We start from the raw sequence: 27007 nt of genomic DNA, 5'->3' as shown, positions 1-27007 counted from the left end.
CTCGATAGCAGAGAAGGTGGGAGGGCAGTGGGTGGAACAAAAGGAATATCAGTAAGAGGGTGAAATGATGGACAGCCATTGAATGGACAGCTAAGCTCCTTCAAATGTGTAATGGGTTGCTAACGTTGTCTCTGTTTAACATGCTGCTGATGTTGCTTGAAAAGGTTCAAGGATGTGCTCAAAGCTTAGTGCAACATATCCAGACTCACAGAGCTGCTTGCCTGTGACTCCTCAAAGTGGAGAAGGAGCATTTGTAATGGTATCAAGAAGCTCAAAGGTGGCAGGTGTAAGCAGTGGAAGGAGTGCACCCCCTCACAACTTACCCACCCTACTGCCCCATTAGCCACCTCCCATCCCATCTGTGCAACAGTTTGCAGTTCCTATATGGGCCTCATCAGCTATCTCAGAACCCCAAAAAACAAAACACAGTGGAAGCAAGTCATCCTCAACCCTGAAGAACTACCTGAGAAGTCTCCATTCTGATTCTAAATCACACCCAGCAATGAGATGAATATCTTGGTCATCTGCCTTTGCTTTAAAGTGATGGCTGGGGTATAAAAATTGTCCAGGGTACAGGAGAGGACTTCCTCATTCCCTGTTGATGGCACTGTGGGATTTTCTTTTTACATTTACCAAAGACAACACATGGGCTTCTGAAGAACTTGACATCCCCTTGATACAATGACCTGAATTACATGCTCAAAACCCAATTGTGGCTAAAATTCAAACTTTGTGGGAGAGATGCAAGCTGTGTCACAGCTGATCCAACAATTATACAAAACTGAGAAAAATGAATCATTTTAAAATGGAAGAAATTACACAAAAAAAATTTGACTTCATAGATCTATGTAAATACCTAAAATTGTTACTTAAACAAATATCATGTCAAACATCAGTCCTAAATTTTGCCTTTACTTATATGAAACTTGTCCTACTTCTATTTTTCTTCTAAGATGTTTTTCTCTCATTCTTCCCTTGGTCTTTTCAATAGTTTAGAACATTCCATTGGAGGCGAAAAAGCAAACTATTATTGTGTTCTATCCATTTTTTGTGTGAGATGAGGCAGCTGTAGATTAGATCAGCGTAGCAGTTGGGACAGGGAAGAGCTGGACCCTGCCATGACTGCAAGGATTCCATTCTGTACTCAGAATGTCCATGGTATAAAGCCAATCTTTGAAAATCCTATGGCCATCACAATGTTGATTAAAAGCATCTTTTGTGGTTTTAAGATTTAAAAGTCCACAAATTTTAATCTGAAGTTAGCACAATTGCCAATTAACATTGCAATATGACACATAATTGCCTTGGTTTAACTGGCACAAATCTGTTTATAGAAATACAAAAATATGTAAGACAGAAGCAACCAATTTGGCACAATTGCTCGTGTGCAGGATAAACACTGACTTCAACAAGGGAGTGCCTCACCACCTACCCTTGGGATTCAATGGTATTACCATTGCTGAATCCCCCATTATCATTATCCACAGAGGCAGCATTGACCAGAAACTCAACTGGACCAGTTACGTAAATACCATGGCAACAAGAGCAGGTCAGACACTGGGTATCCTGCAGCCACTGATTCACCTCCTGACACCTCAAAGCATTTCCATCATCTACAAATCAAGAATGTGATTGAATACTCTCTATTTTACTGGATGGGTACAGCTCCAACAACTTTCTAAGCACCCAGTTTACAAACCTAAACATTGTGCACACTGGTCACAGTGTGTACCATCCACAATGCCATTACTCACCCAGGCATCTCCCAAACCCATTATCTCTACCACCAAGGAGGTAAAGGACAGCAGGTATATGGAGGTCCCCCTCCAAGTTGCTCATCATTCTGATTTGGAAACATATCACTGTGCTTTCATTATTGTTGGGTACAAATCCTGGAACTCCCTACCCAACAACACTGTTGAAGCATCACCATAAGAACTGCAGAGATTCAAGGTGGCAGCTCCCTACCATTTTCTCAAGGGTAGTTGGGGATGGGCAATAAATGGTGGCCTTGTCAGCAATACCCCTATCTAAATAAACAAATGGATAAATGGATGGATTAATGAAGTAGTAAATACTTCCTTCCCTACCTGCAAACAGACTTTTGGTAACATCAGAAACCAGTTAACCTCGCAGCCTAGAACAAAGGCAAAATCATTACATTCTAGTTTTATTACTCAAGGAGCAGCAGGAAGTACCATCAGACTGTATGCGATTCAGACATAACTTTCACACAAAACAAACCAATTAACTTAATCTCATCAATGTGCTCTTTAACCTGTTTTTGAAAAAGAGCCCATAAAGTGCAAGTCAGATAATTTGCAAGATTATACAGTACTTTCCACTCCACACTCAGCAAGGGTCATATTGTCAATTAAAAAAAACCTGGGAACACTAAAGTGCCATCCTGATTACAGAAGATGAGGATCTTTATGTGAGTGGTCAACAATGGTGAACTACTATATCTGACAAAGTTCATAACATCATACATTCAAGAAAGTTTCCAAATAGATGACAACTAATCACAAGTTACTTGCAGGCTGCCCCTAGAACACTCTGTGCAAAAGATGCATTTCACTGTGTGTTTCGATGTACATGTGACTCAAAGATATCATATCTTATTTAGGTTGAACTAGAGTTTACTAGCTTATTAATGCCAGGTTAAAATAAACAATATACCTAACAGCATGCATTGGTCAGTTTAATCATTTTTAAAACCACAGAAGTCAAATAAGGTACAGTAATTCATTAAATGTATTGTTTGGGCACCAATTGTTTTAATTTGATTGCTTTAAATCATCATTTGCACACTCACTGACCTTTATGGTAATCATGTATGTGTTTTTGAATTTATAGGCCGCAGTACTTCTGATCTTCAGTAAGATCCAGCTCAGTTCTGCATGGTTCTCCTTACAACACGAGTCCCAACTCTGGGCATCAACACTATTACTGAAACAACCTCAATGCACTGTATGTCTTGAAAGCCAGTGCTGCAAGATGGACAAAGTAGTCTAAATATGGCTAAATGTTATCCAAGGTCAGAACCATTTGTGCTCACTTGGGAAAAGCATCCTGAAAACTTGCCTGCAAGGCCACAATGGTTCGATTTTATTAGCAGGAAATGATTGAGGGAATGGCTAAAACACAATCCCCAAACTGCTGGCTAGAAACCCCAATAAAATCCCATAATTTGAATTTGATCCATGAATTACTAATAAAGATTCAGGAATCTTATGCAACAAAAGTGGAATTTAACATACAGTGTTCAAAAAAAGTCTGGTCGTTAACTTTGCTTTTGCTAAAGCAGACTGTCTATTGATATTAAGACAACGGTGTTAGCAAATGAGTAGAGGTTGGCATGGGGAACAGCTGTTCTCAAAGCAAACAATCATACAGCAAACAAAAATCAAATTACTCAGAAGGCTATAACTTAGAAGCTGGACCCATTTGCATACATTATGCACAAATCATGCAAAACAACAGTTTCACCCACTGTGGACTACATGGTTGTAATTTTTGCCAAGTGATTTTTCACCCACTGGGTAACTGGCCTGAGCACTTCATTGAGCCATGTGCCTGAGCTCACCTGACATTTGCTTGGCAACGGTCATGAGTTTAGTGATAGGTTGGGTTGCACGGCACATAGTTGCTTTACTGTCAGCAGAAACTGGAGTTTTCGTGTTCAACATACAACCTTAGCTTCTCACCCACAGTAAAACTAGCCCAGCTTGCAGGATTTGTAAATGACTCCCTTTTCTTTTATTTCAAAATTAAACTTTATTCAAAACAAAAATACAAAGAAAGTATCTGGCTCTCTACATTCGCAGTGTCACTCTATCTATACATTCACAGTGTCACTGGCTCTGTACATTATTAGTGTTAGCACATTTTGTGTACATAACATCATTGCCACTCATGTGGCCCCCTGGGCAATACAAACTTCAAGTGTTTGAGGGGCTTCTACACAGGTCTTAGCCGTCAAGGTTGTGGCCAAAGGACCCGAGATTGCAGTCCCTCCCCACAAAACTTTGCATTGACTGCACGGAGCTTCAGTACAAACTCCTGCAGCCTGGAATGTGCCCGTTTGGGGGGGTGTGTCTGTGTGTGTACAGCTTGTAGATCAGAGTCCAATTAAAGGATCTGCACTGCCACAATGGTATCCTGCACACAGCATCTGTCAGCTTCATTTTTCAATGGCCAGCATTATTAACAATGTTTCACTGGTGGTACCTTACTGATGGCAGTCTTTTTCTGATCTGCTTGTTGAGATCACAGGCCCCTTGATCAACTCACAGCTCATAACAGCTTTGGGCCACTTGTGCCACTGTCGACCTGACCAGATGATTGCATTATGGACTAAAACACAAAGGAGACTTGCATGTACCCCTTCACCTCTACGGCAGCACTGCCTACTGCTGCACTGTGGCTGCCATGGAGAATTGTAGCCACGGAAGCACTTCCCAAAGGTCAATGTGGCAGAGATATGGCAACTGCAGTCTCTGCATGCAACCTTTGATGGGGAACACACAAGTCCTATCTTAATACAATTATAACACTACTTTTAATGTACTTTACTGGGAGATCCAAGCAGGCGTTAGCACTAAACGCAGCATGTATTTGGCACACCGAGAGGGGGATATCTGATTTCTATGCAGGTGTATTTAAAAATAGAACCCTATGGCAATTTTTTCCCCCAGCAAAAACAGGGTAATTTCTTTAGAAACATGCAGCGGTTGGAGCTCATTTACATACAGAATGGTGTGTGCGAGAAGGTCAATGATTTACAGGAACATGGTCACTAAATTTGATTGTGTCATTACCCATTTATCCCCATTATGTCTAAGAATAGAATTATCAGATGTATCCATACTTAAAATATAACCTGGAAACTTCCAGTGACTCATCACTTCTAAATTCCTTTTCTTCATCTAACAGACATTACACCACCATGTAATATTTTCCACATTAAAAATGCAACAGAAATACGTTTGTTCGTGTAGTAATAGATGACCTTGAATGATTTCAATCTTATCATTATTCATAGTGTGTTCTAACATTTTCTTACATTGCAAAATCTCTCTCTAATCCATAATGTGAGAGTAATTACAAACTTCATCACAACACAACTGGAGGTGTGCTTAATTAACTATCCACACCCATTGCCAGTTCTTTCGCCTTGTCTAATCCAAGACTAATCTGTAGCATTTAGTCAGAAACAAAGAAGTTCATCCTCTTGCTCAGGTACATTGTAACAATACTTTAGATCACAAAAAGGCAAATTCATTTATATTCATCATTAACAATGCTGAGACTACAAAGTATGCATACACAAAAACCACCTTTGAAAAGCAAATTATTTCAGAGCTCTTAACTTTTTTTTAAAGAAAGGACTTTTTTTTAAATTACATACCTAATTTTAGAAGACAACTCCTAGAGCATAAACCAAGAAGGTGTAGAAGTCAATAAGGATTCAGCTGGCTATGCTGCAGTCAATCACTCTACAACACTCAGGCCCAGGCTGATAGATGGCAAATAAACATTCGGGCCACACAAGTATTGGGCAATGACGATATTCAACAAGGGAAAAATCAGCTATCACCCCTTGACACTCAATGGCATTACCATCACTGAATCTCCCACTATCAAAATCCTGCAGGTTATCATTGACCAGAAACTGAAATGGAACAGCCATACACACATTGTGGCTACAAGAGCAGGTCAGAGGCTAGGAATCTGCAGTGAGCAACTCACTTCCTAACTCCCCAAAGCCCGTCACAAGTCAAGAGTACAATGGAATACTCTCCACTTGCCTGGACGAGTGCAGCTTCAACAACACTCAACTTGCCCTCCAAGCTACATACCATCCTGACTTGGAAATACATTGCAGTTCCTTCACTGTCACTGGGTCAAAATCCTGGAAATCCCTCCCCAGTAGCAACGTGGGTATATCCAAGCCATGTGGACAGCAGTGGTTCAAGGCAGCAACTCACTACCATCTTCAAGCGCAACTAATTAAATTAAATGCTGGCTCAGCCTGCAGAGCCCATATGCCTTGAATGAATATAAAAATAGAATATACAAGTATTCTGAAATGAATATTAGAGCACACCTCCAAATGTCACCCAGGATTTGGTAGTGCCCTTGCAGACAAATATAAATTACATCTCACATTAAATTTTTTTTTAAGATTTTATTTACAGCATAGCAACAGGCCCTTCCAGCCCAACAAGTCCGCGCCGCCCATTTTAAACCCAATTAACCTACCCGTACGTCTTTGCAATGTGGGAGGAAACCAGAACCCGGAGGAAACCCACACAGACGCAGGAGAACATACAAGATCCTTACAGACAGCGACAGGAATCGAACCCCGATCACTGGCGCTGTAATAGCGTCACGCTAACCGCTACACTACCGTGCCGCGCCCACCAGCATGCCCACCATCTGATCTGGGGTAGTCTATGTTCTTGAAACATCAGCAATGTTAATATTCCAAGTGACTTGAATTATGCACAGAGCAAAATAAACATTCTCCTTCTTAGGCAGTCTTTCAAGATTCAGGATGACTTGCTTCCACTCTGGTTCTGTGGCTTTTGCATTGATTTATGGCCTACAGGCTCCACCACAAATGGGCAGGAGATATCTGATGGGACACGTAGGTAGATAATTTGTCTGGTGGTGGATTCCTTCAAAAGTTTACACTGGACTCCCAATGCATGGCCTCAGTAGCAACCCAAAATGCTCCTTCTTCATTTTCAGTGATCAAGGGCTAGGGATTTCCTGGTGTCAGTGGGAATGCTGCATTATTTCAACGTGGCTTTGAGAACATCCTTGAATCTTTTCCTCTGTCCATCTTACTTTACTGCAACAGAGCTAGGAATAGTATCTGTTTAGGGAGTCAGGAGTTCGACAGATGAAAGGCCATTGGAGCTAACTGACTATAATTCGGGTATAATGCTGGGGATGTTGGCTTGGGAGTTGTTTCATTTACACTTTGAGGGTTGAGGGTTGGCAAGACCTTTCCAGTGCCTGAGGTGATAGCAGATAAGATAAGAGGGTTAAATGTAGCCCAGTTTTGTACTGGGAACATGGTCTTGATCTTCAAACACACTTTTCCCATGTTACAATAAACATGGATCGAGGAGATGCATGTACAATGAAAATCTGTCCACCACCTGGTTTCCAACCACTAAACCAACTTTGGATCCCATTTGACATACTTTGTCAGATCCCATGAAATTAACTCTTGATTCACCTGCCACGTGGGTGGGACCTTGTCAAGAGCCTTGTAATATCCATGTAGACAACATCAAGTGTACTGCCCCAATCAACCTTCCTCAAGAATTCAGTTGAGTTAGACACGATCTTCCCTTAACAAATCCATATTGCATGTCCTTGATTAATCTGCATCTTTCAAAATGATGGTTTATATCGTCTCTCAGATGAATTCCAATAATTTACCCTGCACCAAAATTACTCAAATAGGCTTGTCCTCCCCTCTTCTTCGGCAGCTCCTTGGGCCCAACAATAACTTGCTTCCACTTCAGTCTGTCAGTTTTAAAGTGGCTGGAGGGGCAAATATGGGTACCACACATGGAGCAGGTTTTTGACAGGTGGGTAGTCCAGGAGGTGGTGTATTCCTCACATCATTTTTACTGAGCTTCTAAGTGCTCCTAATGAAAAGGCTCATGTTCTTATCAATAGCACTGAGAGCCTCCAAAAATAGGAGCTGTAGACCATTTGCCCCTCAAGCCTGCTCTGTCATTTTATGAGATCATGGCTGACCTTTTACGTCAAACACCATTTTCCTTCCTTCATTCCCATATCCCTTGATTACTTTAATATCCAAAAATCTATTAATGTCTGTTCTGATTGCAATCAACGGATAAACCCCCACAGGACTCCGGGAATCGATAATTCCAAAGTTCACCATGCTTTCACCAGTGAAAACATTTCTCCTGATATGCAATATCTTCACTGACATTTGGGAATCCCTGGCCCATGAGAAGAAACATTAAGGATGGTATTAAGACCCTTGAGCTTTTGTATCAGGAGCACCCTGAAGCCCTTTGTAAACTACCAATTAATTCTTGTCCTGTCTCTGGGAGTGTCTGTGGCTCCCATATTAGTCTCATCAGTCACCTCAAAATCCACAGAAATCAGAGAGAATGCAAAGCATCCTCAATCCCACGGGAAAGACTGAGGCATATTTTCCTTACAATTACCCCCAATAGAAAAGACCATCGTCAGCTTACCTAATCATTTGCTGTTGTTGCATACCAGCCTTTTGCAAATGATGCTCCTGATGCAGAGCTTTGAGCCTAAACATCGACAATTCCCACCCACAGATGCTGTTTGACCCACTGAGTTCCACCAGCGGACAGTTTGCAATTTCAGATAAATTATTGGTTACGAAGAATGCAAGAAAATAGGAGAAGTAGGTCACCTGACCTCTCAGGACTGCCCCGCCATTCAATATGATCATGACCAATCTTCCCCACGGTTCTCCTTCTCTGTGCCAGATCTCCATCGCCTTCAATCCCCTGATTTTTCAAAACTTTATCTATGTCCACTTTAAATACTTATGATGATCTGGCCTCCACAAGTTCCAGAGATTCAATTCCCACTGTGAGAATAAACTTCTACACACCTTGATTTTTGTGTACATAGCCCCCTTTTTTGGAATTATGTCTCTTCACTCGAGACTTTCCCACTAGTGAAAAGATCTCAACATCTACCCTGCCGGATCCCTTTGGGATCTTATGTTTCAATAAGATTACACCCCATTCTTCTAAATTCCAAATAATACAGACCCAACCTGTTAAACCTCCTGCTTAGAAATGTTTTCAGGCCATTTACAAGGATAACATATTGTGCTTTGTTACTTTAATTATGAGCATCATCGTAAAATTAACATTGATTTCTTCACCCATGTTCCCAAATGGCACAGAAGGAAGCCATTCGACTCATTAAATCTATGACAGCTCACAGAGAAATCCCATTCCCCCACTGTTTTTTTCTATTATTTATTCTTCCATGTTCCCTTCAATTCTACCACCCACAAGACACTAGGTTCAATTTACAGTTACCATTAGATTATCAACCTGCACATCTTTGGGAAGTGCGAGGAAACTGTAGCACCCGGGAAAGACTCACAGGTTCACAGAAGAACGCACAAACTCCACACAAACAGCAGTAGAAGTCAGTATTGGACCCAGGTTGCTGGAACTGTGCGGCACCAACTCTATTATTAGTTGTGCCGCGATACTTGCACCCACGATGCAAAGTAAAATGACTGTTGGTATACAATTGCATCATCTCAATGGAACTTCTTTTTCCAATCTGTGTACAGGAGGAAAGAGACTTGCATCCAAAACAAGCATGAACTTGTAGCATCCAGCATCAAATGATCACCATGGGAGTGATACAATAGCAAGCACAGACACATTCTACTTACTGCCAAAAGAAGATTCCACATTGTGCAACCAATTCTGTCTCACCTTGATGAGGTTCAATTCTTTTCATTACAATCCAGGGGAAAGAATTTACATATTTTAATTGCTTGTAAGTGGCACAAATGTTGTCTCAGTCTTACAACAGGTTCCTACTATTTAATGTCCATCGAGAGTGTTACATAGCAACTGGTTGCAAATAAGATCAAATTTTGATGAGCACCAAAATTCATCAGGGTACAATACCTAGCTGTTTTTTGAACTATAGTCATAAAACAAAACTTTGGGTAATAACTTGTATGCATGAGATCATCTATAAATTGAAAATATAGTCAGGCCAGTTTCATTTTAATCGCCAAGCTCAGATCTCCCCGCTAGACTTTGTGAAGCCTGGTAAGAAACTTTCTTGAATGTAGTTAGAGACCAGTGGCTGCAATTCGGGTTTTAATCTGACAGCTCCTCACTACGGTGTTTGGGTAACTCTTCACATGTTGCTACGCTCAGTTTGACACTTCACTAGAGTTCACATACACTACAGTTTTAGTAGCGGTATAAAGTAGATGTTAATATTCTTTGTGTATACACTTCTAACATCTGGAACTAAAGAAATTAGCAAAGTATGAGAGTGGAATTCAGAATAATAACCAAGCTTGTCCTACTTTTGACTCTACTCGTGTGATGTGTTTCTACATATCACCGGAGACTAGGCTGAAAGTAAAAACCAATTTATACGTAATTATTCTCTATTAATAGATAATTAATAGCAGGTATTCATTTTCCTTCAGATATCACTATTTCAGCTATATCAAAAACGTATGAAGAGATGCAACAGATACTGAGATATAAATCAGCCATAAATTAATTAAACAGGAGAACAGACGAAGACAACACTATTCCCTTGAATAGTCACCAAGCCAAGATATCAAAACATTTCCAGAACCCACAGAACTTCATGCCAGAATGTTTGAAATAGGCAGAATAGTCAAAGAAACAACAGGGGTAAGGGGTACATATATGCAGACAGCACTTGCTGCTCAGTCTTCAAGTAGGACAGACTATTCTCCCATTTAATGCTATGAGCTTTTCTGACCAGAATCTATATTTTAAGTCACATTATATAAATTCTAACTGCCACTTTTTCAGACATGACTTGACAAATTACATCCAGTTAATCAAAAAATTGGTGTAGCAAAATGGAGATACAAGACACTATAGAGGATGGAATATGGAACAACAAAATCTGCCGGAGAAACTCAACAGGAAGAGCAGCATCTGTTGTTGGAAAGGAATTGTCAAGGTTTTGGGTCAAAATCCTGCATCAGGACCATCAAGAGCCCACTTCTGTTGAAAGTTGAGAACAATTGTATTGATGAATGTATAAAAAAGTATTTGTCTGTAGTACTGGGTAGTCTCTCAGTAATTTTTTTTCATTGAAGTATCAATTCTTTTAACTTGAAACTATACTCCATTATACAAATGTATCCACACCCAATTTCTTGTCTTATTTCCTGTGATATCATAAAGAAAACTTTCAACTTAGTTTAGCAATTAAATATCTGATTAACTGCCCTGATCAGCAGTATTAGGTCTCTCCTGCTTGATGGAAGGATATATAAAAAAAAGTCACAGGCTAACTTGGACTGGAGAACCTATCTTGTGGACTTCTCTTGTGTAATCACTCAGGGGAGGACAGCACAGGACAGCCTTTTTTCCCCGACAAAGTCTCCACAAAAGGCAGCTGTCCAAATGATGCCAGAGCATGCAATACTACCTTTTTAGCTGTCACTATGCAGTGTCAAAAGAAAGTTTTAGGCAGCAGTTCATTCTTGTAAGGATTTTGGTAAAATACTAGAACTTGCTCTTGAATGACTCACAAATAAGCAGACTGACAAAAGGGTGGAGTATTTCTGCCTATAGGGTTAAGGCCTCTCCTCCGTACTAGATACCTTATATTTATAATGGGCACTTATTCTAAACATCCTTAAACAATTGCATACTGGTGGAATCAGTTTTACGAACTAGGCATAAAACCTATTACAGGTTAACAAAACTGACCACAATCTCACATACATCACCATAAACATCCATTACTCAACATGAAAAACATACACCAAACACTTAATCTAATCAGGATTGACCTATAAAAACCACCTGTCAAGTGACAATCAACTCTCTTTTGCTGCATAGTTTGAGTTATGACAGGCTGCCTTCCCATCAACAATACTGATCTTCAAAGATCTTTTTCAAAAAAAAGAGATGCAGAAATTCATCAAATTTGATGGACCAATTAGCTAGATCTCAGCTAGCCACAGAATCTCCTCTGGGAAAAATACCTGTGTGATTTCCCATTTGGTAGATATTGTGTACTGCTCAGTAATGTAAAGGTTTTGAATTACATTAAGGCTTTATTTTCTCTGGAAAATCTGTGTGCAAATCATTTTCTCTAAGTGATTTAACTGTACTGCAAAAACACCACATGTTCTACCCAAGGGACAGAACTTGGGTCAATAGACAACAGGTTAAATCAACATAATTAATTATTGAACATTATATAGATAATTTGGGTTATTAGAAAATCAAGTCAAACCTATAGGAGATCAATCCAACTATTAAATGGCCGAGGCTGTGCAAACAGGTAAAATGCTGATCAGTCTTGGGCCAAGTCTACTTCCCCACATTCGACGCTAAGGCTCTGTGGGGAAGGACCACAGAATAGACTTCTTCTGCTACCAGACATGGAGGGGCAGAGTTGGGTGGGGAAGCCCCTAGACAATGGAAGGAGTATTACCTCAGGGAGTCATGGGAGTGGCAATGGTGCTATGTTCGTGTTTTTTTTATATATAAAGTTTACATAACTGAATGTAGCGACCATGATTGTAAAAGTTTTTTTTGCACTGTTTCTTCCTTTGCATTTTTTAAAATTTTGAATAAAGTCTATTTTTGGAATAAAAATCCATGGCATTGCTCTCTATATTCTAACAGAAGAAACTAGATTGTGATGACTTAGATATTTTACTTGTTTTGTAAACAAGAGGATAAAGAATTTTTATTATGCAATGCCTTACATCCTCGTGCTATCTTCATAACCAATTCATGATGTAAGATTTGGAGAAAAATAGCCAACTTGCACTCAGTATGTCCCATCAACCAGAAGAATTCTCTGCCTTCAAAGAAATTGCACAATATACATAGCATTAACCTGAATATGCCTCATCCAAATGACACCACTGCCAGCTACAAGTACTGCTTCAATACTGTAACAACCACTATCTTATATTATCTGCTCAGCTTTGAGCCAATACATTCTGGCTCAGAGTCATCAACTGAGCTCTGACAAGTGGTTCAAATGTGTCAGATAGGTTCCAATCACCACACTTGATGGCACTGCCCAATAAGTCCCATTCCAAGTATCATTGTTGTCAACCACTATCACTCTTTACCATGAGAACTTTATGCACACTCAGTTTATTCTTTTTAAAATAGATGAGATGTTCACCATGAATAATCTTTGGGTTGTCAAATTATTGCAAAAGACTTGGTAATAAATAATAACTTTTAACATTAGGAAGAAACAAATATTAAACTGTAGTGTTGCTCTCGTTCTCAGATCACATCCCCAAGCTTACATTTCAAACTGCAGTCCCAAGGTGAAACCAGCTCCCACTGGTTACCAAGTAGCAACATTAATGCCCAGTTATCTCCAAAGCTCTTCTCCAAGATTGGGGTTAGCCAGAGTGTAGGGACTTCAACCTGTGTCAATACAGATATCCCTCAATTCAAGAGGTGTTCCAGGGGAAAATATGTTTTGCAAGACAAAAATTGAAGAAGCATTCCCTATTAATTGCTTCACAGAGTTCAAGAATCTTGATCAAAAAAATTACTTAAAAATACACCAATACGTCTCCCTGAAATAATACAATATGGTTGCATTAAAAATATGAACATACATAATGTACCCTAACAAGATCATTTTCTTAGGCAGTCCCTTGGGATTGAGGAGGACTCTGCTCCTCTTTAGTTCTGTGGATTCCGACATGGCTCAAAAGGGACAATGGGGGAACCACAAACTCTTCCACTGATGGGGCAGGCAGGAGGGGACTTTGTGAGATGGTGTGCTCCTTTTGCCATTTATGCAGGTTTCAGTGTGTTCACTATGCATGGCCTCAAGGTTATCAATATATTCAGAGGCATTTAGACAGGCACATGAACAGGCAGGGAATGGAGGGGCATAGGCCACGTGCAGGCAGATGGGATTAATTTGTATTGGTGTCATGGTCGGCACAGACATAATGGGCCAAAGGGCCCGTTCCTGTGCTGTACTATGTTCTACTAAATGCTGCTTCTCCACTTTGAATGGTCATGAGCCAAAGGCTCCTACAAGTCAGTGGAAATGTTGCATTTCTTCAAGGAAATTTTACACACTTCCTTGGAAAGTTTCCTCTGCCTGCCTGGTGACCTCCTCCCATGATAGAGCTCAGAATTTAGCCTGTTTCAGAAGTCTGGTTTCTGTCAGGTGAATGACATGGCCTGCCCATCACAGCTGACAGTAATTAGGACTGCATTGCTGGGGACGTTGGCCTGGAAGAGAACACCGATGTTGGTTCACTTATCCTTCTCATAAATTGGTAGGATTTTGAGAGACAGTTGGTGGTATTTTTTCCAATGCCAAGTGATGCCTGCCATGGGTAGTCCAGGTCTCAGAACCTTGGAGGACAGGTATCACTGCTGCATAGTAGACCTTTCAATGTACAAATGAAATATACAAGATCTCTTTCCCTCCCTCAACATTTTCTGCACCCCCCCCCCCCCGATCTTGCCAGACCTCTTCCTCCTGCCACTTTTCTTCCTTCCCCAAGGCTCTCCTTCACTCCAGCTCTCTCTTGTTCCCACAGTTAAGGAGCTATGTTAACAAAGATGATTCTCTACTCAACTGGGATTTCAATTGCTGTTTATTGCTTAGATTGGATATTGTTTATAATAACAAAGAAACCTCAAATCCAGGGCACATACCCAAAAGAGTCAATTGTATAATAGCAAAAATTCATAAATAAAACATTCATAAATCAAAGGATTTCTACATAACACATTGTAAATGTGACAGGTACCATTCGTTTTCCACACTCTTCACTGGTAGATGCGATGAGAACAAGTGCTCATCCCATCACTTACACTTATCACAAAATGCATTGCAGTTTCTTGCCCAGGCTATTCTGGCAGCACCTCTGGTACCTACAACCTCCACCAGCAATAAGGGAAGCAGGTGCATAGGAACACCATCACTTGCACATTCCCCTCCATGTTGCATACCATTCCAATTTGGCAATACATTATCAAACCTACATTGTCACTAAGCCCTACAACTCCCTAGCCAGTAACACAGTGGGAGGACCTTCACCAGAAGAACTCCAATCGTTCATGGCAGAGGCTCAGCACCATCATCTCAGGATGAATTAAGGATTGCCAACAACACCTATATCCCAAATAATAAATAAGATTATTCAATCAAAATAATTTCTAACCTCTCCACATCAACCCCAAAAATATATCCTTTGATAATGGAACAGCAAGGCCTATTATTTTTCTCCTATATGCCATACACTTAAATACAGATTCTGTTTTTGCACTACTAAAAGTAGTCACAGCTCACTCCCAAGTCAATATTAAATCTTAAAAGCAACACTGAATAAAAACATCTGCAAAAGAAATTCCAACTTGACCATGTTCAGGAAATTTATGTTTGAATGTACAAGGAAAACTACATTTGAACTTTCAGAGCAATTTCACCCATGTGATTTGAGATTTCTAGGGCTGCACCTAGACCACCTACAGGAAAAAAAACATAAGACCATGCTGTGGGAAGCAACAAACATCTTTCTGTTATTACAATGAAATCACCCTAAGAGTCAGAAGTTGCCTTTCAATAAATAGCTTTCTGCCTTGACTCTTTTTTAAAGAAGCTCCAAGAAACACTCTTGCCTCGTATTAACCTGCTGGATATCCACAAAACCTTGTGCATTGGCCAACAGACAATTCAGGAGCCCAAAGGGAAATCTAGTCTATTTAAGCAAGGTTTCCTTTAACATATTTCCAAACAAAACTTCAAGGCATTTCCTTCAATCTTTCATATAAATGTATCATAAGGAATAATAAATTCTGGGTCGCCTTGATGCAATGAACGTAATGACACATTACATTCTACCTGTAGATATTATGATCTTTTTATGAAATTGATGGATGCTAGAGGGGAGAGAGCTTGGTAACAATAAGCACACCTTCAGAAAAAACTACATCATTGAACCAGTTTTTCATTCCTTCATGACTAACAATTTTAAGCTCAGGATCGATTTATTTCAGGAAAACTGTCCTACACAATATTTATATTTAAGCCAAAAACTTAAATAGATAAAATATATGGAACAGAAACAGGTCATTCAACCCAATTAATCCACACCAGCATTTGTGCTTCACTCAAACTTCCTCCTCCCATTCTTCATCCATCAGTCTGACCCTCTATTCTCTTCTCTCGGGTGCTTATCCACCCTCCCCTCAAAATCTATCTACTCAATTCCCTTCCACCACTCCCTGGGTTACAGGGTTCCACATTCTCACCGGTCTTTAGTGAATAAAGTTTCTTCCAAATTCCTGATTGGATTTCCTATATTAATAGCCTCTAGCTATACTCTTCTCCATGAGTGGAAACATTATCTCTTCATCAGTCTTCAGAGCGTGAGCTTTGATGAACGAAGTATGCAGGGTCTGAGAGAGAATCTTAATACTGGCCTTTGGTTCAACATTGTAACAAAGCTCCCCAAGTCGGGTAGGAGGGTGCTAAGTCGTTTGTGATACTGTTCCAGGTCATACATTATGAGTGTGAGGCATGGCGGGGCAGTCCAATCAAATGGAATGCATAACCTGCACTATGTGGGAGGTTACAGATGCTTCCACTATTCCAGACAACCACACGTTCAGGAAGCATTTCCAGCTGCAGCAGCTTTGAGCTCCAGATTTTAAGAGAGGAGTAACTGCCCACAGAATAACATGCATGAGACTGGGAACTTTGTGGATAGCACATTTAGAGATGTGGTCACACTGAAACTTAAGCAGGAGCAGGAAGAAAGGGCTTTGACAATTGGCAGGAGAAACAGGCAAGTAGTGCAGGAGTCCTCCAAATCAATCTCACTCTGTAACAGATTTTCCATTTTGGACATTTCTCCAAGAAGTACCAGAGCCAGGAATGTGGCACTGTAAATGGCTCAACCATACAGGGAGGTGGAAGACTACTTGGAGAGCAATGGTGATTGGGGATTTTATGGTTATGGGGACAGAAAGATTTTCTGTGTCTGTAGGCTACAGAAACATTCCAAAATGAGAGGGTGAACAGCTGGAGATTATGGCCCATGTCTATATCAATGACATCAGTACAAAAACAGATGAGGTCCTGAAGGCAGATCTAGGGATCTAGGAGATTAAAAAGCAGAACCTCAAAATTCAGTAATCACAGGATTATTCCCTATGTCACAGGCTAGTAAGTACAGAAATAGGAGAACAAAGCAGATCAATGCACAGAGAACTTCAGTCTTCTGAGTAGGCAAACGACAAAAAGAACCAAAGAGAATAAGTTAGAGGGCTACAGGGGAATAGGAGGATGAATGGGACTGAGGGAAAATCGCTCTGCTGGAAAGTGGCATGGACCTGATGGGCCAAACAGCATCCTTCTGTGACACGATAAGTAAATGGGTATAATTGGCTGGAAACTGCTTTATATTCTACCAAGACAGCAGAAGTTAATTACCAATCTCTCTTTTTCCATTAAGCAAAGCCATCAAAGTGGATTGTGTGTGTCAGTTCCCAATACAGGTCCTCTCAAAGTTACAACAGGGTTCACTCCCGTGAACTATTCATAACCCAGACAGTTTACAAGTCAAGTTCCCAGAAAGCAGAAAATTCCTGCACAGTGGCCGGCAAATCCATCCCGCCGGTCTCCCAAACGTTCGTTCATATGTACGGCTGTACGCATTCATAGCCTGGGGGAGGACCTGCATTTTCATTTCTGGCTACAGAGACTATGCATTGAGCCGCGAAATGGACTTTGACTAAGTTGCCAATAGATGCAAAAAGCTGTAAAAGAACAATTTTTTTCTTTGGCTCTGCTTCACTCCTGACAAACTAGAAATTTTGACTGGAGAAAGAGTGGGAATTAAAAGGTATCAAACCACTGCACACAAATACTGTACCTTGCAGCCAGATGTCAATTCAAACAGGCTGTCACAGAAACATCTTTAATTCAGTCTAGGAATTAAAAGTTGCACTCTGAAGGCTAATTTGATACAAATACTCCAAAATGCCAGGGAGCAGCCAACCTACTTTTGATGAAGAACAAAGTATCAATTATTTGTGGAGTTATTTTAAAACTGTGGTTAACAGTTGCTCAAACACAGGAAGTTCCAGTAACTCATTTTGGGAATATTGCACATGTAGTTAGCTGTTAGCAAGTCTCAATAGTGGGACTCCTCTCTGAGTTGGTGGACTGTGAATTCAAGTCTCATTTCAAAAGACTTCCACGCAGAATCTAGGCAAATGCACTGGTGCAGGACGTGGGGAGCATTTTGCTGCCCAAAGTGGCATCCTTTGGATCTGACATTAAACTGAGGTCCTTTTAAATGAATACAAAAATTTCAACAAAGGACTGCAGTATACTCCTGTCCCTCCTGGAGAACATTTTCCCAAAGCAACATCACTAAAACAGATGAAATGGCCATTTCTAATTGGTATTTGTGGGACCCACTGCTATGATTCCAATATTCCAACAGCAAGTACTCTTCCAAAGTACTTGATTGTAATGTTTTGGCATGCAGATGTTTCATTTATTTGACCATGCAGCCCTCATACTGCTGAGCCTGATCACATCCTCTGTCAAAAACAACCCATGCACAAGCATACAGGACCTATTTTAACACAATCACAGACACAGCTTCAGCAGAAAATGGGTACCATCTCAATTTGCAAGACACAAGGTCAATGCTACCTTTGAAAAAATTTGTGAGAAATTTGAATCTCTGTCACTACACCCCAAGTCAGAAAAATATAGGTTTAGGTCCTACACGGGTCTTGAACACAAAAATCTAAGTTGATACTTCAATGCCATACTGAGGAAGTTTTCATCTTTCAGGTGGAATGCTAAACCTCTGAGGTGGGCACGTAAAACCTGGGGAGTTATTCTCAGTGCCTATCCAATAATCATCCCTCAACCAACCGTATTAAAACTGATCTGGTCATTTTGCTGTTTGTAGATGAGTGCTATAGGGCGCCACACTTTCTGTTTTAAGACTTTGATCTTGTACAACCTTTTCCCATCCTGCCATCAGTAGCTATGCTTTCAAACCAATTACCATGCATTGGAACTCCTGCTACCTCTCCACTTTCCACTCCAATGTTTAAAGCCCTACAGCACCCACCTAGCTGGCAACATTTGACTCCAGCATTCTGAATCCTATGGCTCTGTGTGCTGTTTTGATTATAATTTTTGAAAGTGTTTTGAAAAGTGACAATGCTAAATAATTCACATCACTGTTTGTTAACAGACTAAACACTGCCACACAGAAAACTCATTCTGGAAAAATGAGGTGAAGGCTTGTCTGAACATAGTGGTAACTGCTCAAAACTGCAACTTTAAAATTTTAAGCCATCTATAGACATAGATGATCAGTCAGATAACTCATCCAGTCACGAAATACACAGTTAACATTTGTGATTTGAAGCTTCATTAAATGATAAATGATAAAGTGAGCTGCTTGCTTATTTGAAGCACACCTCCTGACCAGAGTTTAAACAAAGGCTCCCTTTCATCCCCAGTCTAGCAACCAAGCCAGTGAACTAGAGATGTAGAGCAGACAAATTCAGAAGCAGCTGTTTCATTAAGTACTAGATGTTATCTGAGAATGTGTGGTCAGAATTGTAACGTCATATACCAAGCAGCAAAATTCAGATTCAAATACTAGACATAGCAAGTTAAGTACACATGAAATTTTCCACGAGTACAGCACTAGACATTTACCTGATGAATACTGTCAAAAAACTACAGGTCTGAACAGATTGGCATTTCTGCACATCTTGGGCAATGAAGAACAACAGCTCGCATTGCTATTTCTGAAAATCAGATCACAGTAAGTACATCAGGTCCAATCGAATGTGATGCCAGGTATGTTCCAGTCTTAGGAAATTCTAGCCATACCAAATATTTTACTAACAAATCATCAGCAATGTGTGACAATGTGCCAAACTGAACATTTTATTGCTATCTAACCTGTTGAACACAAAACTGAGACATCTGACAAATGAAATGGAATAATTAAGTCAATTTGCATGCAACACATAGGCCAAAGCTGGAGATAAATCTTACAAATACTTGATAATTTACATTAGCAGGTTAATGCAACTTCAGTCAAAACCTGTGGGATCACAACCCTGTCTTCAATGTCTGGTTGCTAAGGGTCATATGTTAGTTGCTGATTCAGTTTCATACTTAAAGGTTTTTTAATCAGATAATAATGCAAAAATACCTGGTCACATTCAAGTACTTTTACTTCCGAGTGAAAGTTTGCAAGTTTACATCCCGTTCCTCACGTGGGTAAGTGGGCCCAGAATGCATGATGTTGACATCCTTGCCCTGAGTGGGATACAACACGCAGAAGGCAAGCTCACAGAGCAAAACAATTGGTACACTATGCCAGAGGAACACCATCTTCATAGAGTGGATTTCACCATCAAAAATGAGGTCTCAGCAACTCCCCCATGGGATAAGCAAACATCTCATGACTCTCTGGCTCACTCTAATGCAGAACCAGCACCCTACATTCTTCAGTGCACACACCCATCATGAAAGCTATGGATGTAGCCATGGAAAACTTCTACTCAAACCTTGGAAAAAAAACATTGGCCTTTGTCCCAGAAGGAGATGAACTGATCCTACCCAGTCATTTGAATGCCTGGATCTGAAAGGAAACAATTCTCTGGTAAGATGTGACTCACAAAAAGGGAGTGTGGACAACTAACAACAGCAGAATCTTCCCCTCGACGAAATGCTTGGAACATTATCTTGTCATGACCAGCACCATGTTCTGTCAGAGAGACAAGCACAAGGCCCACCCCAATCCAAACTCCAGTGCCTGTTTAATTATTTCATTGTTTGAGTGAAAGACCAAGTATGTATGCATCACCACACTGTGACAGGTACTAATGACCGACTACAAGACCATCTGTTCCGTTGTCTCCCTCAGCCTGGACCAAAACAACAACAATGACAGAAATGCTGCTACAGAAAAAAATCACTGCTGAAGGTCTCAAGGACCCTGCATAATAGCTCTCCTCAAACAGCCCATGCATACAAAACCAACCAAAAGGACCCATGAAGTGTCCACAGCATCTGGATTGCCCTCAAGTCCACCATAATAACCAAATGCAAGTAAATTCTTGTCTTCTCCACTAGAAAACACCAGGATTGGTTTGCTGACACCAGGAGTTTTAGGAGCAGTTTAGCCATAAGCCCAATGTGTTCTTGGATAGGAACTCCATGCCTCAGGGGAAAAGGAACAGTTCTAGGTTCAACCAAAAACCATGACCTAATAAACAGTGGATGGAAAGAGTACAGGAAATCCAGCAACCTGCTGGCAGCCATGACAGGCCAGGGGTTTTCAGTGCTGTCAAGACCTTCTACAATTTATGCCACTGAGAGTCAAGACCGGAGGAAAGCTCATCAAGGAAAGAGGCAATCAGTGCCCTCTGAAAGGAGCTCTTCAAAGAATTCCTCAGCTGAAACTTCATCTGTGATTGCAACAAATCCCCAAAGCAGCACTGCCACCACTCCATACCAACAAGTTAAAAAGGCCATGTGTCCACTGAAAAATGGTAATGCAGAACCCCTGGTGAAGTTCTAAAACTTGACAAACAGGAACTTCAGATTTAAATTCACAGCCTCATCTTCATCTGGGAAGAGGACATGACAGGGGTGATCAGGGTCACCATAGTCGTGACTAGCTTCAAGAAAGGAGGCAAATCTGATTGCAGTAACTACAAATGGGTCTCCCTGCTGTCTGCCACTGGGAAAATCGTCAACAAAGTCCTTCTCAAATGCCTCCTCTCAATGAGTGGACAGTGTGGATTCTATCCATCTAAGGGCACAGCAGACATGACAATTCCTTAATAAATGCAAGGAGGAGCACCAAAGTCTTTTTTGATCATGCAAAGACATGTGACTATCAATCAGGAAGAACTTTGGAGAATTTTTCTCTAATTTAGCCAGCAACAGAAAGTTGTCCCATCCTATGTTTGTGACTTAATGGCAGACAGACTGTCATCTTAAACAAAAGGTCCACAAGATTCCCAATCTTAGTTCAGACTAGCATCAAGGCTGCGCCATTACCCCAATGCAGCTCTGTTTTTCTTGCCACAATACCACACCTCACTTCCAACTAGCTCCTTGCTCGAAGCCAATGGGAAGCTGTTCAACTTATGTCACCTCTACTGCAGGACCAAGGTCATTTCAGTCACTGAGCTGCATGCAGTATGAGACAACACTTCAGTATGCTCAAGTTTGGAGACCAAGCTCTGTTATCATCGACTCATTCAATGATGCACATGAAAGATTATCAAACCAAAGGTCCTTCATTAACCTCCTCCTGCTGCACGACATTTCCCAACAGCAAAGGGCCAAGGCAAAACCTTGAAAAACATGCTCACTCCCCCATTTCTTAACAAAGGCAGACGCTGATGGTGAATTGCATCATTGCCTTCAGTCCTTGAGTGTCACAGGAAAAAAAGTGTTTGAAGATTAAGACCTCAAACCTGCACAAAGTTTATGGTAAACCAGGAAAATGATCCTCAGCTTCCTGTATAGTTCTGCAACATGGGCAACCTACAGCAGACACCTCAAAACACTGGTGAAATACCATTGCTGCCTCCACAAAATCTTCCAAATCCATCGACAGGATAAGTGAACCAAAATCAGCATCCTCTACCAAGCCAACCTCCTCTCGAGTGAGACCCTGACTACAACCAGCCAGCCATGATGCAAGCACAACACCGATCTCCTGAAATAGGCACAAGTTGCATTATGACAAGAAAGTACCAGGTAGAGATTCTACGGTATTCACAAAGTCTCCTTGAAACAGAAATATCCCCATTGGCTTTCGGGAATCCCTGACCCACGGTATCAAAATGGAAGTCAGGATGGCATTGGAACCTCAAAACCTTACACTGAGAACATGCAGAAGCACAGTGTAAATGGTGGAGAAAGTGCACCAATTCCCAAACTGCCCACCCTGTCATGAACCTTCTGCCCCACATAGTGGAGTCTGCAGACCCCACGTTGGCCACACCAGCCAATTCAGAACTCTCAGAACTGGAGCGGATGCAAGTCACTGCACATCCTAAGGGTCAGTCTAAGAAAAAGTGAGCCGAATCCAGCATGACACTGAAGAGCAGCCTGAGGACATGCTGCACAGACAGAAGATCAACTTTTTGGATGAAGCTTTAATCCAAGGGCCCACTCACCTTCAAGTAGAGGTAATAGTTTGTGAAACAATGGTGAAGTTCTGCTCAATATTTATCCCACAAACAAACTGTCTGCCCACTTTATTTTTCCCTTCAGTGTCTATGGAACTTTACCATATGGAAACCGGCTACTGAAGTTTCCTACACTGCAACCTTGTCTGCCCTTCAAAAGTACTTCCCACTAAATATAAACCTGATTCCCTCAAGTAGGAATAGGTGCGTATGGAAATATATATTTAAATTACATTCAAATCAGTTTTTCCACAGTTTTATCCAAACATAAGTGGTACTAAAACCCAGTTTTCTCTCATTTAACCTTAGCATTTTATTTATATATAATATTATAATGTGGGAATAGTGCAGCTATCAAGTAGAGCAGATATCTCACAGTTCCAGTGAAATGTGCTCAATCTTGACTATCAGTGTTGCCTATGTAAGGTTTGCACATTTGCCCTGTGACTGAGTGGGTTCCTCCCGACGCTCCGGTTTCTTTCTACATCCCAAAGACCTGTGGGTTGGTAGGTTAACTGGCCACTGTAAATTGTGCCTAGTGTAGATGGGTGGCAGAATTGATGAGACTGTGAGAAGAATAGGTTACAGAGAAAATTAGTGTTGGAATTGGACACCTCTGTGGGCCTTCATGAACCTGAGGGGCCAAATGACCCCCTTTGATGCCATAAGGAAATATAAAAAAGGGCTGTTATCCACCAGTGGCATATACTTGACAGGTGCACTAGTTTAGAGCAAGCAGTGGATCAGCCACTGCAGTGGATCAATCCCACTACTTGGTCACCTCCCAATAACGCCATTGTAGTATTTCTATGCAGAGAAATATTTCTATGCAGAGAAACTTACACAATGCCCTGCGTGACTGGCACTACAATCGATCACACCATTCATGTCTGCTGCTTTTCTCTATGATGTCTCTATGACTCACTCTGGCAGAGTCATTCTAGCGTAACCCAGCTTAACCACATCTATTACAACGGATTCTCCTGTCAAATCTTCATCGTCACCCAGTCCCCAGATTCCATCCAGATCCTCTTCTTACTCTGCACACTGTCCCTTATCAATATACAAATACGTACAGGGGTAGTGCCCATACATACCAAGATGATACCCATATCAAACTTAATGGTAGTTACACAGGTTTTGCATTACAATTCCAAATTACATCCAACACCCAACTGTTGATTCAGTTCAAATCCAATATTTCACAGCCTCAGCATTCTTAATGACTTTCACGCCCAGCTTTACGTCATCAGAAAGACTGCAATGCTGAGGCACAAATAAACTGCAATTCCCTCCAGCTTAACATCAGGAAAAATGTGTCAACATTATATAGGAAAATGCAGCCAAATAATTTGAAGTGCGCTGCTTACAAAAGATAGGCTTATTTTTTTTAAATCACAGAAAAACTGCAGTTGCTGGAAATCTAAAATAGAAACTGAAAACCCTGAAAATATTCAGCAGATTAGGCAGCATCTCAAGCATTTAACTTTTCAGTCGTTGACCTGAAATATTAACCCTGTCTCCCCCACCCCCCCTCCACAGGTGCTGCCTCACTTGCCAGGTATTTCTAACATCTTCTGATTTCACATAAGGGTGTTTTTTTGGGGGGGGGGGGTAAATTGACAGAAGTGCAGGTGTCTTAACTGGGTCTGGGCAAATTTCCTGCAGGGTGTGTTATGGCTGATTTGATTTTATTGATATTAACACCATGTTCTGTTAAAATGTCATGACCTTACAATAGGAATGCATGTTGCAAAGCAATCCCGTATTCCCCTTGTGGTTACGCCAAGGTCTATGACTATGTGCATTCTTCCAAATTTATTTTTCCATGGTTTATGGATATCATTGACAACACCCATTCCCAATTATCCCTCAGCTGAGAAGGCAGTTAAGAGTCAAATCACATCGGTGGTCTGGAATCATACAAGGTCGCACCAGGCAAGGATGCCAGACTTTGTTCTATGAAAAATACTAGTAAACCAGGCAAGTTTTACAAAAATCCAATGCAATGAAATTAACTAATTTCAGATTTCTATTCAAGTACATGAAATTAAATTTGAACTTGTGTCTCTGGATCAATGGTACAGAACTCTGCCAGCTTGTCCAGTAATTTAACTATTATAGCTCACCCTATGGGTGCATCGGGCATTGCAACAACCAACATTTTCCTCTGAATACACAGGATTCTGTTACAACATGCATCACTCTGCAGACTCCTGAGTCCTGTTGCAACAAGTGTTCTTCCTGCAGACATACTAAACTCCAGCTGTAATGTGTATTCTCCTCTTGGATTCACTGGGTTCTGCACAACCTGCATGGATATCCTGCTACAAAACATCTGATAACACTGTACACAGTAGTAGTTTGCCAAACAAAGGGAGGCCATGGAACAGCAAGGTCCCAAGTAAGCAACTTCTGCCCTTTATAATTCACAGAGCACGTTATCTGACCCTCCCAAGAATTGAAAGAAACCAGTTACATCCAAGACCATACTTTTTAAAAGCAGCAAATATGTTGACCTGCCCTAATCTATTTCCCAAATCAAATATCACAACAAAAAACATTTATTTCCCTCGCGAAGAACACTTAAATTCCACACAAAACACCAGACCAGTTTCAAGTTAATACCCACCGATGGTGAACAGCAGGATAAGCTCTCAGCTCACCCTGTACTGTGACTAATGGGTTTGAATTGGTTGTTGAGAATTTGAGCAGCAAAGGAATCTCAACCATTTCCTCTATAATTATGAGCTTAGTTCAGAGGATATTTAAATACCCGACAATTACATTGGTTGCAGCAAGAAAACAAACCAATCTTAATTCAAAAGGTGCTGGAGGCACTGCCTTCATAAATCCCAAATTAACAAACGTAGAAATAAATAGACGAAAACAATTTAAAACGTGCAAGAGCTTCTTTCTTGGGAATGAAACCCAAGTCTGAGCGAGGGTTCGTGATTTAGATCATTGCTGAACGCCCAAAGTTTGTCACGGAATGTGTATAAAAGTTTAAACTCGGATTTTCTTCTGTTTACTGAATAAAAACATTGGCCAGTTGGACGAGACGGGAAAAATTACTGCTCACAGGCGCCGTGCATGCTCCAACTCGCACTCAACTGTCTGGAAGTGAAAATGCCTCGACTTATGGGAGTAACCAAACTCAGAGCAGCTCCACTGCACTTTAAAGAGGGGGTTTTGGCCCTTTTCCCACCAGTCTGAGGCAGTGAGTGGAGGGATGGATGGAGGGAAGGAGCGAGCATTACATCAACTCAGCGCTGGTCCTCGACTGCCTGCCGCGCTCGCCCTCCTCGGGAGCCCGCCCCAGCCCCAGCCCCAGCCCAGACCAGTGAGCGCCCCCGGCCACAGGTGGCGGCACCCCCCGAGGGCTGCATCCCCACGCTGGGATCGGGAGCAAGAGCCCGGGTACTCACAACTTGGCGGAACTTTTCCTCCCAGCTCCTCCTCCGCCTGCGGATCGCGCTGCCACTCTGCCGGGCGAGAACAACGCACGACCTGCCCAGCTTCTCCTGCACCGCGCACTAGCCTCAGCCTCCCGCCTCCCGGCCGCGCTCATTCGACACCCTCTCTCCGGCTGCACCAATCGACTCGCAGAATTCTCAGGGCGCCGTTGAGTGACTGGCCAGTCCGGCTGTCCATCAGAAGGCGGCGCTCTCGCCCGCAGTGCAGTTACCTGCAGGGAATTGTTTGGACCAGGTCAGGTTGGAAAAGATTTGCTTTGCAAGACACGTTGCTGAGCCAGGTGAGTTTTTAAACAACAGTGTGAGGTCACATTACTAGTATTATATTCCAGGGTTTATTTAGTTAATCAAATTTAATTTCCCCAGCTGCCACGGTGGAATTTGAACTCATTTGGACAAAAGCATAACCAGTATTTCACTGCTGATAGCTCATCTAAAAGCTTTGTGGAAGAACTTTCACCTCAAACACTCTAGCGGTTTGAAAAGGCATCTTTTGGTGGGGTGGGATGTGAGCGTTAAATA

General features: G+C 41.3%; 1 protein-coding gene across 1 annotated transcript in view; it reads right to left on the bottom strand.

Moving 5' to 3' along the window:
* The window catches only part of pls3 (plastin 3 (T isoform)), a 93569-nt gene extending 66997 nt beyond the window's left edge, over positions 1-26572 (bottom strand). The window contains exon 1 of the mRNA XM_052020764.1: positions 26438-26572. The gene's annotated coding sequence lies outside the window, so the exon portion shown is untranslated. The remainder of the gene's footprint in view (positions 1-26437) is intronic.
* Between the last annotated feature and the right edge of the window lie 435 nt (positions 26573-27007).

The sequence above is a fragment of the Pristis pectinata genome, chromosome 8 (genome assembly GCF_009764475.1).
Source record: "Pristis pectinata isolate sPriPec2 chromosome 8, sPriPec2.1.pri, whole genome shotgun sequence".
Lineage (NCBI taxonomy): Eukaryota > Metazoa > Chordata > Chondrichthyes > Rhinopristiformes > Pristidae > Pristis > Pristis pectinata.
The sequence above is the reverse complement of the archived record's forward strand: the minus strand, read 5'-3'. Positions and strand labels throughout refer to the sequence as shown.